The sequence below is a fragment of the Taudactylus pleione genome, unplaced genomic scaffold (assembly GCF_031769625.1).
Source record: "Taudactylus pleione unplaced genomic scaffold, aTauple2 ptg000906l, whole genome shotgun sequence".
Lineage (NCBI taxonomy): Eukaryota > Metazoa > Chordata > Amphibia > Anura > Myobatrachidae > Taudactylus > Taudactylus pleione.
In genome coordinates this window covers 434,530-448,417 of record NW_028285307.1, presented here as the reverse complement: position 1 = coordinate 448,417, position 13,888 = coordinate 434,530, and the positions used below count along the sequence as shown (strand labels likewise).

Genomic DNA, 13,888 nt, shown 5'->3' with positions numbered 1-13,888 from the left:
CTCAAAACTGAGTGATAAATAGAGTTGAGGACTGTGCAAAGATGATGCTTGGGATACCCCTTGAGGATTGAAGAATTGATATTTGATAGTTGGCGCAGCCACTGGCTGAAGTAAGAAGAGTTGATACTTGATAATTGGTGCTGCCACTTGCTGAAGAATTGATAGTTGGTGCAGACACTGGCTGAAGTAAGAAGAGTTGATACTTGATAATTGGTGCAGCCACTGGCTGAAGAAAGAAGAGTTGATACTTGATAATTGGTGCAGCCACTGGCTGAAGAATTCATAGTTGATAGTTAATTGGTGATGCTGCCTCCGGGCTGAGTAGTAGTGGAATACAGAGCTATGATTATCAAGGAACCAGTACTGAAACAGCCTTGAGGGCTGGACCTCTTGGCAATTTGTGGTCACTACAGCCTTGATGGCTGGTGAGGAGTGATGTCAGGTGGCCTTTGTGCCGTGAAGCAGGTTGTGGCCTTTGGGCCATGAAGCAGCCTTGAGGGCTGAGAACCCTTGGCTGAATGTCACTTTTGTGTGACTTGTGCCACCAGGTTGACACAAGAAGCAGCAGTTGGTTCAGAATTTTCTTTAAAAAAAATGAAAGGAGCATGAAAGAGATAATGGCTGTGGCCATTACAATTTCTGGACATTCATAAACCATGACATTAAAAATGTCTATCAGCAATGCCCCAACCAGAATATGATGGAAAGGAAAAATGTGCAATATGGAATTGTCCTTGGTCCCTCCAAACCACCCTTATGTTCTATATATGAAACAAGACATTCACAGTTTAACAAACCAATCACTTCAGAGACAGGGACTGCCACTAGTGGTTGAAATTATTGGTTTGTTTGGACCCCCCCCAAAACAACCTGCCAATTCGCAATGGACATTGGTGGCAATGATCCCATACACAAACTGGCTTTACAATACTTTAGATTAGATGTCATCATAGTCATCATCATCCCCATCAGTGTGTACATCCTCCTCTTCACACATTATTAATTTGTCACTGCTGGAATCCACCATTATAGATGCTTCTGTATTTTTTTTACTTAATTGCTGGTAAAGGTCTTCCTCATAGAATTTGTCATTCATTTTAATGAACATCATCTTATCCACATTTTGGGGAAGGAACCTCCTAAGCCAATCACTGACAAGGTTCCGGGCTGTGCTGAAAACTCTTTCAAAGTACACACTGAAGAGTGGGCAACTTAAGTACAGCAAACTAATTTGTGTAAGGGACTCCAAATTGCCTCTTTTTCCTGCCAGTAGTGAAACAGACTGAGTGACATGCCTTTTGGCTGCTATCCCTAAAATAATCTACCGTTGTCTGAAAGGAGATCCTATCAAAGTCACGGTAGATATTTCACTCATTGTAGGCAGTTCTTTCAGACCCAACCAGATGTCATTAGGTTTTGCTGACTGATCTGAATCACCACAAGCAGTGGGTCTTTTAAGAAATTTTTTTTTTCTGGCAGTTGCAGAAACTGAAGGAGGATATGCTGCCATGTCATGTGCCGCTTGAGCTGACAATTTTTTCACCAACAGCTCTTTGCATCTTTTCAGATTTATGTCCATCGGAAAGAAAGTCACAAAGTATAATTAAACCTAGGATCAAGTATGGTCGCCAAAATATATTTCTCTGATTTGAATAGATTGATGACCCTTGGATCCTGTTGAAGCGAATGAAGAGCTTGATCCACAAGTTTAATATACTTAGAGGAATCACTCCATTTCAGCTCCTACTTCAGTTTCTCCAGCTACTTTTGCAAAAGTCTGATTAGGTGAATGACCTAACTTAAGCTGGCAGTGTTTAAACTAACTTCACATGTGGCAAGTTCAAAGGGTTTGACAACCTTGCACAACACAGAAATTATTCTACACTGCACTTTAATAAGGTGCATTCCCACTCTTTTCCCTATATTATAGGCTGTAGTGTAGCCTTGGATGTCCTTTTTCTGCTCCTCCATCTGCTGAAGCATAAAGAGGGTAGAATTCCTCCTAGTTACTACCTCTTGCTTCAGCTGATGGCAGGGCAAATTCAACAGTTCTTGCTGGTGCTGCAATCTTTGACATGCAGTTGCTGAATGTCGAAAATGTCCAGAAATCTTTCGGACCACCAAGAGCATCTCCTGCTTGCCCCTGTCAATTTAAAAAAACTGTTGCACCACCAAATGAAATGTGTGAGCAAAACATGGGATGTGTTTGAATTCGCCCAGATGTAATGCTCGCGCAATATTGCTGGCATTGTCAGAAATCACACATCCTAAGGAGAATCCAAGTGGGGTAAGCCATTTTGCAATAATTTCCCTGAGTTTTTCTAAGAGGTTCTCAGTGGTATGCCTCTTAGTGGAACTGATGGTACACAGAGTAGCCTTCCTCTGAATTAACTGGTATTTGTTAGATGCTGCTGCTGCTGTTTGCACTGTTGGAGGCAACACACCTACCCAGTGGGCTGTCACAGTCATGTAATCCTTAGTTTGCATTGTCCCACTTGATCACATATCTGTGGTTAAGTGGACAGTGGGCACAATGGCATTTTGGAGGACATTAATAAGGTTTTGTTTAATGTCCTTGTACAGATTGGGAATTGCTATTCTAGAGAAGTGGAATCTAGAAAGGACATGATAGATGGACACAGGACCTCCATTAACTATCTAAAATCCAATGCATTAATGGTGGATACTGGATGTTTGCTGTCAAATGCATAGGATTGTTTGACATAAAATTGCTTGGTAGAATTACTAAAAATAGTATTCTTCCTGGTTACCATCTGAGATGAAGATCCACTGACAGCAACAGCAGCAGCAGGAGCAGTACTCAAGGATCCTTCTCTGGAACAATGGATAGGAGAGAAGTCAGTACTTTAGAAATTGGATGCATGTCTACTTCCAATCATGAATGAGGAAGTTGATGATGATGCAGGTGTTGGTGGTGGAGATTGCAGGCACTTGGATCCAGATAGAAGGGAGCAGCTAGTTGACACTGGACTGATTGTTGTTAATTTTTTTGTCCCCAAATGTATATGTTACCAGTGGAGCTGAGTCATTGTTTGTGGGGCCCCTAACCCTTCTGAAAGAAATGAGCATGGAGGAGTTGATAGCAGAATGCCAGCTGCGAGGCATCCCTGTTCAATTCGGCACTCACAGGGAAATCCTCCAGTGTATACTCCAGGACCATGGGGACACCACCAAAGTGTTCACTGATTATCGGATGTGGATCCTCTATCACAGCCCATGGATGAGTGTGTTCGAACAGCTGGAGTGTCTGGAGGAGTGCTTTGTTGTGGCAGAGGAAGAGCCCTCAGAGTGGGTGCTCCTGGATACCCCAGGCTGGTGGGAACAGTGGTGCAGGGTAAATGTGGAAAGGCGCTGTCTGCAACAGCTTCTCCCACACCCAAAGGACACAGCTGCCTAGTGTACTTTTCTGGAAGAAGCTAGCACCCAAGTGAAGGAAGCAGTGCCCACAATAAAAGCACCCCAGGAGGAGCCACATTACACCTTCCCTTTTGCTGAGGTGAAAGATGGAGACCTATTAACCAGCTGCCAGTTCCTCTATGAGGATGGTGTCCAAGAGGAGATTACCGAGGTTGGGGGAGGACTGTCTCACTTCCCAACCACAAGCATACCAGTCACAGATGGCATTGTGGTCCAGGCTGTTCAGCATATTCAGCTGGGAGAGGCTGATCATGGTGGACTGGTAATGGCAGACTCTTTAATTTCAGTGGGGGAGGCTGAGGGGAAAATGCCCTGTGTATATCCTGAGATCCTAACTCCACCTGACGGTTAAGAAGGATTGTTCCTGTTTAGCTATTTGGAAACTGAGCAGTTGCAGGCAAAATGCTGGTACATACCATGTGATTTAAATGAAACATGGGTAGCAAAGATTGTTAACATAATATCAGAGCATATACCAGAAGAGGATATGTTATCACACTGTAATAACCCTGACAGTGGTGTGGACTGTAACTATGTGCCAGTGGATTTACCTGCCTTATGCTACATTCCAGGAAGTACAGACCAGGTGGAGGTCAGGTGACAGTGCTTGCAACCCCTTCTACCAGCCCAAGGAGAAGGGACCGCAAAACCCGGCCCCCATCATTATATATTCCACCTCACTCATTTGATACATACTGCTACCACTTATTGACACTTGATATTTAGATTTCCCTTATGACTATAATATAGTTGCACTTATCATGTGATTTGATGAACTCTGTGGTGCCCCGTGGAACGTATTGCTAGGATATTTTCCTTAACCATATTATTGGCATTTTTATTTTGCACATATAACTCAGCTAGCACTAAATTGGTTTCCATGGTGACCTGCAGTAACTAGGCTGCTCTTCCAATTAGTATGATGACCCCACAGCTGTTACAGATTAGATGATCAATCTATGCAGCTATTTAAGGCACCCAGTCTAACTGTGGGCTCGATTCAGACCCATTCGCTAGATGCGGCCGCTCGCTCCCTGCATATGCAAATTCAGTTAAGTGACAGCAAGGCAGGTAATCGCACGACAAGGCACAAGCACGCCCACTATGTCTTGGTGTGCGATTACGGTGTGTATGCAGATGCCCACCAGCCTGTCTTTAGATGCCCACTAGCGCACGTCATCTCCAGGAAATGTATGCATCCTTCGGTACATCGGGTTCCATCGGATATGAACACAGTGCTTTAGGTTGACTATACATTACCACAAGCACTGCGAGCACTTCAGTGTATAATTCAACCAGGTGACGTGTACCATGACGCTGCCTGTTAATTATGCACGCCTCTGAAACGGTGATAAGATGCTCAGACACGCCTGCGTTCACACCTCCACTCCCCCGTTTCCAGTGGCCTGCCTCTGTTACCACCCACAATTGGCTTGACCTGTCACTCATTCAGCTGGGCTGTCTCAGCTGGGTGAGTGAATGCTTCCCGATCGCTCAGTCTAGTTCACCCACGCGCACTGCGATGTATATGCATGCGCATATTGCAAAACATCGCTCGCTCCAAGCAATCGCTTGCTAGCGAATGGGTCTGAATCAGGTCCTGTGTCTTTACTTGTCTCTTAGCATGATACAGACATCACTCTGCTCTTCTCTGGTGCTCTAACCAGCTAACCAGGTATACTTTGATATTTTGTAATCATCCACACTCAGCGCTGAGATCTGCGTTATGTTATATATTGTTTTGATGGCGACCATGGACGCATGTTTACCATTTGACTTTAACCATTTCACCACTGATATCAGTAACAGCCAGTTTATTTTACATTATTTTCACTTTGCATATGATACAGTCACCTATTCATCATTGTTCTTTCTGTGTGGACATTGCTGCACTGAAGTTAGGGGTCTATTTACTAAGCAGTGTTAGGAGACAGAGTGAAAAGTGATAAGAAAGTGATAAGGTGCCAGCCAATCAGCTCCCAACTATGATCTCACAGGCTGTGTTTGAAAAATGACAGTTGGGAGCTGATTGACTGGCACCTTATCACTTTCTTATCACTTTTCACTCTGTCTCCTAACACTGCTTAGTAAATAGACCCCTTAGTCACTTGTGTTCAAATTAGTTATTTTAGCCATTGTGATACATTAACCACATATTGTACCCATAATGTCATCATTTACCTGGATAATTTCACATGGTATCATGTAGTAGTTTTTTAAGTATAGACTCTTACATGTTAGATTGATGGTGCACAATTTGAAACTTGTTGTTTCTTTATATATACTTTAAATTGTAGTGGAGCCTGTAAGACTTAGTTGTGATACTGTTTGTTTTTTATCCTCATATGTAATGTCTTTTCTATTCAAGTATGCATATTTTACTAAATTATGCCCATCTTGATAAAGGTTCTTGAGTTGAACTGAAACGTTGATGCTTATTATGGCGGATTATAAATCAAAGCCATTCATGGCGAATCACTCTTATGTGTAATTTTCAATAAATATTGGTTGTTTAAACCTTATTGGTGTGTGCTTCCTTCCACAAATGGTGGAAAAACTAATGTTATTATATATATATATATATATATATATATATATATATATATATCCATTTGTCTCGTCTGTCTGTCTGTCTCATGTCTGTCTGTCTCATGTCTATCTGTCTTTCTCATGTCTGTCTGTCTGCTGTCTATCTCATATCTGTCTCTGTCTATCTATCATTTGCTTGTCTGTCTGTCTATATATCTATAAAACATGGCACTTTGGAACAGTTGTAAAAACCTAAGTGTGTTCATTGGACCTGATTCAGACCCGCTCGCTATATGCTTGCTTTCGCAAGTGGCCTGATGGTCTGTGTACGTGCATGCACACGCATCGCAGTGCGTGTGCGTGAACTATGCATTGCGATCGCATACCACCTGCTTGCTCAGCAAGACAGCCCAGTAGAGTGAGTGACAGGAGAGGCCATTTGTGGGTGGTAACAGGGGCAGTCCATTAAAGATGGGGCAGTGGAGGTGCGAACACAGGCATGCCCGTTTTTAAGGCGTGCATAATTAATAGGCAGCGTGATAGGTCACTTTGCTGTTTTTTACTCTGAAGTTCTCGCAGTGATTGTGATAGGGTAAGGCAACCGCAAGTGCTGCATTAGCTTATGATGGTGCTCAATGTATTAATGTTTTAAGACACTTCCAGTAGATGACGTGCGCTATTGGGCAGATCTGTATACTTTGATGGGCAGCTACGTACGCAGAGCAATCTCCCCGCACAGCCAAAGTGGGTGTGCTTTTGTCTTGGCAAGCGATCACATCCCATGATGTCAATTTTAAAAATTATCATACGCAGGATGCGAGCAGCCAAAACATGTGAGCGGGTCTGAATCAGGCCCTTTGTGCATGCTAGTAATGATTTATTATGCTATATTACAGTAGCCTTATAGAGGATCCTACTGTACGATACTTTGGTAGTTGCAAAATATACACGCTTGGTTTATTGTACCTATTTATGATGCCACCTTTTTGTTTTCCATATTATAAATAATTCAATATTTGTAGAATCAGCGCTTAATTCATTATTTTTGGTGAGTTTCTGTTTAATGAACATTTACCACAATTTACTATAACTTTCTGCTCTCATTATTTTGTAAAGTGTCCCCAAGAAGAAATTCTATGTTCTCTTCTGAAGCTTTAACTAATTTAACAACTAAATGTGTAGTCTGGAGACCTTTAACTATTAACTTTGTTTCACATGCTGAATGATGGTTATCCTGTGAAGTGTAAATGTTTTACAAAATATTATATAAACTGATAAAAACTAAAACCACTTTATTATACAGAGAAAGTAATAATTGCCATTTCCTGAGTTAATGTTATGATGGTATATTTGAAAGAGATGACAATGTCACTGAAAATATAATTGTTATTTACAGGCTCCAAGGACCAAGATACTTTGCTTGAAAGAACATTTATCACAGCCTTTCTACAGAATGGTGACTCTACTGAGATTCCACAGGGAGAGCTTCTGGTGACCGGCACCTCACCTATCACCACCGTTTCTATCACTGTTAACAAATCTAATTTTAGTAAAGTTGTGACAGTTGGAAAAGGGGAAACTGTAATAATTCCTATCACCGTATCTACAGAGCTGAAAGGGACAGAGACATCTCCACAAACTGTGGTGATTACAGCTGATGCATATGTCAGTGTGATGTCTCGTAATTATAGAAACAATAGTGGTGATGTGAGTTTAATTTACCCTGTACATGAGCTTGGAAATGAATATTATATAATTACCCCTCAGAAGGGACCAGAAAATCAATACAAAGAATTCCTTGTGGTTTCATGTGAAACTCAAACTGTTGACATATTTCTAAAGGGCTCTGTAACTTTTAATGGGAAGAATTACTTAAAGGGACAGAAGATGACAGTGATCCTAGAGCCATTCCAAGTTATCCAAATTCAGAGTAAAGATGATCTCTCAGGCACTAAGGTAAAATCTAGTCATCCTGTTGCTGTTATAGCTGGGCACACGTGTGCTGAAAATAACATAGGATGTTCCCATGTCTATGAGCAGATCCGTCCTGTTAAAAGTTGGGGAACCTCATTCTTTATCCCAGGATTGTCCTTCCAGCCTAACTATGACAATGTCCTTGTTATGGCTTCTGAAAACACTTTCATTCAGTACCAATCTGGTGAAAAGAAAGCAGTGAAATATGTGCAAGCTGGAGAAATGATACAGTTTAATGTCTCTAACTCTGCTCCACTGTCCATACAAAGCGTGAATGTACTTCAAGTTATGCTCTATGGCAGTGGTGGGATAAACAATAACACTGTTGGTTCATTCCTAAGTAGCATACCCAGCACTTTTTCATTTGGTCTTGAATATGACCTCATTGGACAGGATAATTTCGATACTAATTTGGCTGTTATAACAGCCAAGACATCGAGTGTTCCTGGATTTACTATTGATGGGAAGTCACCATTAGAGATTGAGTGGAAAACATTCCCTGGATCTGGATACTCCTGGGCAGAGTATAACTTTGGCAGCGGCATCAGCTCTCATACTGTCCAGCACCCTACAGAACCATTTGGACTTCTCAGCATTGGCTACTCAAGGAACATGGCCTATGGAACCATTGCACCCTCTGTTAAAAAGTAATTTAAACATCTTTTGTTGTCTTAATACAAATTCAAATTATTTTAGTTCAGTATCTATAGCTTTACTATAATTGTTCAACAGAATAGGTCATATTATACAATTTCTAGGAGCTGAGAAGATTAATTTGAATTAATATGACTTATTCATTCCACCAGACAACATCTAATAAGCAATTCAGTACATCACATGAAATAGGGCATCCCAGGGCATGTAGGGTCACCCTATGGTATTTCACATCAAAGTGTAATTTTGAAACAAAATTATTGATATTAAAAGAAAAAAAAAATACTGTAGTGTTCTTACTGTCAAGAATAGTACAATGTGGAGGAAAGATGATATGAAAATTGGCTCAATTAGAGGGCGGTAGAGAAGAGTTTTGCATAACATGTACAGTGATTGAAAAAAGGGCATAAAGTAAATGGAAGTACTATATAGTGGTATGCATATAATATATATCAGATGTGTATGCCTCCTATTTAATACCTACTAGCAGTCAATCTCTGCAAAGAGAATATTCTAAGAGGCAGATTCAATCACATTTGCCAGTTATTACTATAAGCAGGTTCTGCTCGCGCCTCTACAGAATTTGGCCTGTTCTACTCCATGATAGCTATAGTAATAATATATAAATGGTACATACAGTATATGTCAAATCAATGTACAGAGGCAGACAAGCGTCACAAAATGTAATGCTCTGTGACAGACCTGTGATAAGAATGCAGAGTCAGTATACTGTATGCAGGAGTTAAGTCAGTTGAAACAACTTATAATTGTAGGTGAATACTGGTATATTTTCTCTGTGACTACGAACAGTGCAAGAACACCACAGGCTGATGACAGCACAGCTCATCACAATCCTAGAGATCTTCTCACATAGATATAAATCTGTGTGCAGGGCCTGTGCTAGGGTGTTATGACAAGCATCAAGCTACCGATGCCTGTCATAATTACGATGTCAGAATACAGAATGCCGTGGGTCTGATTGAGGTAAGTACAGGCTCCTGTTCTGTTAGCCGCTGGGAGGAGGGTTAGGTTTAGGGCAGGGGGACCTTGGGTAAGGCACCGCCTGGGGAGAGTTAGGGTTAAGCTAGGAGAAGGGGTGTTAGAGTTTGGTACCCTCTGGGGGAGGTTAGGGTTAGGCACCCGTCCAGGAGGGTTAGGTCTAGGGAGTGGGGAGGGGGAGTTAGGTTTAGGCACTAATGGGGGGAGATTAGGATTAAGCACCCCTAAAGGTGGGTTAGGGTTAAGGGGGGAGAGGGGAGGGTTAGAGTACTTACTTTAGCCTGTCGGGATTTCAGCCTGTTGGTCTCTCCTTGTCGGGATTTGAACTGGCGGCTGATTAATACAATCCCATTTCGATTATTCCCCCTGCAAACTTTACATTTCTGCTCTCCTGCTTTTCTATAAAGGGACAGCCTCAAAAAAGGGGCATGGTCTCACAAGAAAGGGACATGGCCACACAAAAGTACCCCCAATTCAAATGATGCCACACATTATAGAAATCTTATTCACTTTGCACTGCATGTAGTGCCCCTAATTCATATAACACAACATTGTAATGTCCCTTATACATATAATGCCCACAGTAATAATGCCCCTTACACATAATGCCAACAGTAATAATGCCCCTTACACATAATTTACACAGTAATAATGCCCCTTACACACAATGCCAACAGTAATAATGCCCCTTACACATAATTCCCACAGTAATAATGCCCCTTACACATAATTCCCACAGTTATAATGCCCCATACACATAATGCCAACAGTAATAATGCCCCTTACACATAATGCCCACAGTAATAATGCCACTTACACATAATTCCCACAGTAATAATGCCCCTTACACATAATTCCCACAGTAATAATGCCCCTTACACATAGTTCCCACAGTAATAATGCTCCTTACACATAATTCCCACAGTAATAATGCCCCTTACACATAATGCCAACAGTAATAATGCCCCTTACACATAATTTACACAGTAATAATGCCCCTTACACATAATTCCCACAGTAATAATGCCCCTTACACATAATTCCCACAGTAATAATGCACCTTACACATAATTCCCACAGTTATAATGCCCCTTACACATAATGCCCACAGTAATAATGCCCCTTACACATAATGCCAATAGTAATAATGCCCCTTACACATAATGCCCACAGTAATAATGCCCCTTACACATAATTCCCACAGTAATAATGCCCCTTACACATAATTCCCACAGTTATAATGCCCCTTACACATAATGCCCACATTAATAATGCCCCTTACACTTAATGCCCACAGTAATAATGCTGCTTACACATAATTCCCACAGTAATAATGCCCCTTACACATAATTCCCACAGTAATAATACCCTTACACATAATTCCCACAGTAATAATGCCCCTTACACATAATTTACACAGTAATAATTCACCTTACACATAATTTCCACAGTAATAATGCCCCTTACACATAATTTCCACAGTAATAATGCCCCTTACACATAGGCCCTGATTCAGAGCCGGACGCTCTGACCAGAGCGCTCGCTCTGAATCAGGGCCCACCTCCATTAATATGGAGCGGCCTCCTGGATGCTCGTATAGCTGTGGGTCACCATCCACAGCATATACGAGCGTGCAGGATGATGGTCGCGATGGTCTTGACCATCGAGACCATCGAAACTGCGAGCAAAAGCCTGCGGTTGAGTTTTTCAACCGCAAGGCCAGGAGTGATTTTGGCCCTATCAGATCCAAAATCACTCCCACTGACATCACTAGTGATGTCAGTGAGGCCGGCTTGAGACGGTAGTCGTTCCCTTGGGAACATCTCCGTCTGGCAGGCATGCAGCCGACACGCCCACCAAAGGGGGCGTGCTGTCAGTCAACATCGACAGCATGCCCCCTTGGATGAGTCACTCCGAGCGAAGGAAAGTCCTTCGCTCATCATGTCTCGTGCATGCGCATGACGGAGCTCCCTCCGTCGTGCGCATGCGCAGTGTGGACCATCGACCCACTTGCGAGCGGACAGCCGCTCGCGAGTGGGTCTAAATGAGGGCCATAATTTCCACAGTAATAATAATGCCCCTTACACATAATGCCAACAGTAGTAATGCCCCTTACACATAATGTACACAGTAATAATGCCCCTTACACATAATTCGAACAGTAATAATGCCCCTTACAAATAATTCCCACAGTAATAATGCCCCTTACACATAATGCCAACAGTAATAATGCACCTTACACATAATTTACACAGTAATAATGCCCCTTACACACAATGCCAACAGTAATAATGCCCCTTACACATAATTCCCACAGTAATAATGCCCCTTACACATAATTCCCACAGTTATAATGCCCCATACACATAATGCCAACAGTAATAATGCCCCTTACACATAATGCCCACAGTAATAATGCCGCTTACACATAATTCCCACAGTAATAATGCCCCTTACACATAATTCCCACAGTAATAATGCCCCTTACACATAGTTCCCACAGTAATAATGCTCCTTACACATAATTGCCACAGTAATAATGCCCCTTACACATAATGCCAACTGTAATAATGCCCCTTACACATAATTTACACAGTAATAATGCCCCTTACACATAATTCCCACAGTAATAATGCCCCTTACACATAATTCCCACAATAATAATGCACCTTACACATAATTCCCACAGTTATAATGCCCCTTACACATAATGCCCACAGTAATAATGCCCCTTACACATAATGCCAATAGTAATAATGCCCCTTACACATAATGCCCACAGTAATAATGCCCCTTACACATAATTCCCACAGTAATAATGTCCCTTACACATAATTCCCACAGTTATAATGCCCCTTACACATAATGCCCACATTAATAATGCCCCTTACACTTAATGCCCACAGTAATAATGCTGCTTACACATAATTCCCACAGTAATAATGCCCCTTACACATAATTCCCACAGTAATAATACCCTTACACATAATTCCCACAGTAATAATGCCCCTTACACATAATGCTAACAGTAATAATGCCCCTTACACATAATTTACACAGTAATAATTCACCTTACACATAATTTCCACAGTAATAATGCCCCTTACACATAATTTCCACAGTAATAATGCCCCTTACACATAGGCCCTGATTCAGAGCCGGACGCTCTGACCAGAGCGCTCGCTCTGAATCAGGGCCCACCTCCATTAATATGGAGCGGCCTCCTGGATGCTCGTATAGCTGTGGGTCACCATCCACAGCATATACGAGCGTGCAGGATGATGGTCGCGATGGTCTTGACCATCGAGACCATCGAAACTGCGAGCAAAAGCCTGCGGTTGAGTTTTTCAACCGCAAGGCCAGGAGTGATTTTGGCCCTATCAGATCCAAAATCACTCCCACTGACATCACTAGTGATGTCAGTGAGGCCGGCTTGAGACGGTAGTCGTTCCCTTGGGAACATCTCCGTCTGGCAGACATGCAGCCGACACGCCCACCAAAGGGGGCGTGCTGTCAGTCAACATCGACAGCATGCCCCCTTGGATGAGACACTCCGAGCGAAGGAAAGTCCTTCGCTCATCATGTCTCGTGCATGCGCACGACGGAGCTCCCTCCGTCGTGCGCATGCGCAGTGTGGACCATCGACCCACTTGCGAGCGGACAGCCGCTCGCGAGTGGGTCTGAATGAGGGCCATAATTTCCACAGTAATAATAATGCCCCTTACACATAATGCCAACAGTAGTAATGCCCCTTACACATAATGTACACAGTAATAATGCCCCTTACACATAATTCGAACAGTAATAATGCCCCTTACAAATAATTCCCACAGTAATAATGCCCCTTACACATAATGCCAACAGTAATAATGCCCCTTACACATAACTTACACAGTAATAATTCACCTTACACATAATTTCCACAGTAATAATGCCCCTTACACATAATTTCCACATTAATAATGCCCGTTACACATAATTTCCACAGTAATAATGCCACTTACACATAATTCCCACAGTAATAATACCCCTTACACATAATGCCAACAATAATAATGCCCCATACACTTAATTCCCACAGTAATAATGCCCCTTACACATAATTTACACAGTAATAATGCCCCTTACACATAATTCCCACAGTAATAATGCCCCTTACACATAATTCCCACAGTAATAATACCCCTTACACATAATGCCCACAGTAATAATGCCCCTTACACATAATGCCCACAATAATAATGCCCCTTACACATATTGTACACAATAATGATGCCCCTTACACATTATGCCA

At 42.1% G+C, this 13,888-nt stretch overlaps 1 pseudogene; it reads left to right on the top strand.

Annotated features, from left to right (window-relative positions):
• Positions 1–3,237: 3,237 nt before the first annotated feature.
• Positions 3,238–8,592, top strand: LOC148473844 (peptidylaminoacyl-L/D-isomerase pseudogene; annotated as a pseudogene).
• The last annotated feature ends 5,296 nt before the right edge of the window (positions 8,593–13,888 follow it).